Source organism: Oncorhynchus masou, chromosome 27, assembly GCF_036934945.1.
Source record: "Oncorhynchus masou masou isolate Uvic2021 chromosome 27, UVic_Omas_1.1, whole genome shotgun sequence".
Lineage (NCBI taxonomy): Eukaryota > Metazoa > Chordata > Actinopteri > Salmoniformes > Salmonidae > Oncorhynchus > Oncorhynchus masou.
In genome coordinates, this window is record NC_088238.1 from 6266981 (window position 1) to 6269480 (window position 2500).

General features: G+C 52.1%; 1 protein-coding gene across 1 annotated transcript in view; it reads left to right on the forward strand.

Moving 5' to 3' along the window:
• LOC135516569 (glutamate receptor-interacting protein 1-like) overlaps window positions 1–2500 on the forward strand; it is a 942640-nt gene that overhangs the window by 63064 nt on the left and 877076 nt on the right. The window lies entirely within an intron of this gene.

A 2500-nucleotide genomic window follows, 5' to 3' on the forward strand; every position in this document is an offset into this window, starting at 1 on the left:
AGGAGAGAGGAGAGGAAAGAGGAGGAGAGGAGAGAGGAGAGGAAAGAGGAGAGGAGAGAGAGAGAGAGAGGAGAGGGAAAGAGGAGGCCAGGAGAGGAGAGGGAGAGGAGAGGAAGAGGAGGCAAGGAGAGGAGAGGAGAGGAGAGGAAAGAGGAGGAGAGGAGAGAGGAGGAGAGGAGAGGAGAGAGAGAGTGAGAACATGCTGCAGGGGGCCCCTCTAGTCTATGTGGCACCAGATCAGTAATATTCATTACAAGCTCCAGAAGAAAAAAGGCCACATTGAGAAGTTTCCTCCTCTTCCTCTTCCTCTTTCCTCTTGTTGAGCTGCAGGTGTAGATGAGGGAGCAAATCTATCAGAAACATAAACCTGACACCAGCATGGGAAATAAACTACTTCTGTCTTTGTGAGATGTTGTTTGTACCTGGGGTCTCTCTCTCTCTCTCTCTCCTCTCTCTCTGTCTGTCTGTCTCTCTCTCTCTCTCTCTCTCTCTCTCTCTCTCTCTCTCTCTCTCTCTCCTCTCTGTCTGTCTGTCTGTCTGTCTGTCTGTCTGTCTGTCTGTCTGTCTCTCTCTCTCTCTCTCTCTCTCTCTCTCCTCTCTCTCTCTCTCCTCTCTCTCTCTCTCTCTCTCTCTCTCTCTCTCTCTCTCTGTCTCTCTCTCTCTCTCTCTCTCTCCTCTCTGTCTGTCTGTCTGTCTTTCTGTCTGTCTGTCTGTCTGTCTGTCTGTCTGTCTGTCTCTCTCTCTCTCTCTCTCTCTCTCTCTCTCTCACCAAATAGTGCTGCATCCCAGTTGAAAGCAGATTTCAACAGCAGTCATCTCACTGGGGCTTTCTCAGGTTGAGGAAGGAGAATGGCAGGATTTCTCACCAGGCCTTCAGGAGAATTTATCTTTCTGACGAGGCTCTGACAGGTTTGTTTTTAGTGTTATAAGTCCCATTTACAGAAGTGTGTGTGTGTGTGTGTGTGTGTGTGTGTGTGTGTGTGTGTGTGTGTATGTTTCATTGACAGTAAGATGTATAATCCTGATCTGCCAGGGAGGATCGTTACCTGCTGGTTCTAGCTGTCGTCATAGTAATGCCTCAGAATCTCTTCTGGTGCTTTCTAAAGCCGGGAGACGTTCTTCTGATTGGCTCCCTTCAACATAGCTCAGCGTAGCTCCAACACGGGGCTTCTAGAGGGGCTTCTAGAGGGGCATCTAGAGGGCTTCTAGAAGGGCTTCTAGAGGGCTTCTAGAGGGGCTTCTAGAGGGGCTTCTAGAGGAGCTTCTAGAGGGCTTCTAGAGGAACTTATATAGGGCTTCTAGAGGGCTTCTAGATGGGCTTCTAGAGGAGCTTCTAGAGGGGCTTCTAGAAGGGCTTCTAAAGGGGTTTCTAGAGGGGCTTCTAGAGGGCTTCTAGAGGAGCTTCTGGAGGGGCTTCTAGAGGGCTTCAAGAGGGGCTTCTAGAGTGCTTCTGAAGGGCTTCTAGAGGGCTTCAAGAGGGGCTTCTAGAGGGCTTCTAGAGGGGCTTCTAGAGGGCCTCTCGAGGGGTTTCTAGAGGGGCTTCTAGAGGGGCTTCTAGAGGGCTTCTAGAGGGGCTACTAGAGGGCTTCTAGATGGCTTCTAAAGGGGCTTCTAGAGGAGCTTCTAGAGGGCTTCAAGAGGGGCTTCTAGAGGAGCTTCTAGAGGGCTTCCATGCTTCCACACTGCCTTCATAGCGCCCATATTACATGGATTATATTACATTTATTAAGCGATCATGTCGGTCCAAGACGCCAAGCATCGGCATCTAGAAGGCTTCCACGTTTAGAGCTCCCAGCTCTCCTCTTCATGGACGGTGTTTCGCCCGTCACTTCTGAGCATATTGCTGTTGTCATTGACAACCACATCCCTTCTCCTATTGACGTTGGTGTGAATGTGATCACCTCATCGTGTCCACAGAGCGGAGGATGTCTGGTCCCGTAAGAAAATCATCTCACAATGCTGTCCACTGTCTCTGTGTATCTAGACCAGTCTGTCTCTACAGTAGCCTGAGGCTGGGATCAGCCAGCTGAGCACAGAGGTCGTGACCTCACACTGCGATGAGATGTTAAGTTCCTGCCGTGGTGTTTCCTCTGCTGGCTGGCCGGGTTCTGTTGGTAAACCATTACTCTATAGACCTGCAGTATCTCTGTCGACCTGCAGTATCTCTGTCGACCTGCAGTATCTCTGTAGACCTGCAGTATCTCTATAGACCTGCAGTATCCTCTCCTCCTCTCCCACACCTCCTCTCCTCCTACTCCTCCTCTTCCTCCTCCTCTCCCCCACCTCCCTCTCCCCCTCCTCCCTCCTCCTCCCCCCTCCTCCTCCTCCTCCTCCTCCTCTCCCCTTCACCTCCTCCTCCCTCCTCCTCTCCTCCTCTCCCACACCTCCTCTCCCTCCCTCTCCTCCTCCTCCTCTCCCCCACCTCCCTCTCCTCCTCCTCCCCTCCTCCTCCTCCTCCTCCTCCTCCTCCTCCTCCTCCTCCACCTCCCTCTCCTTCACC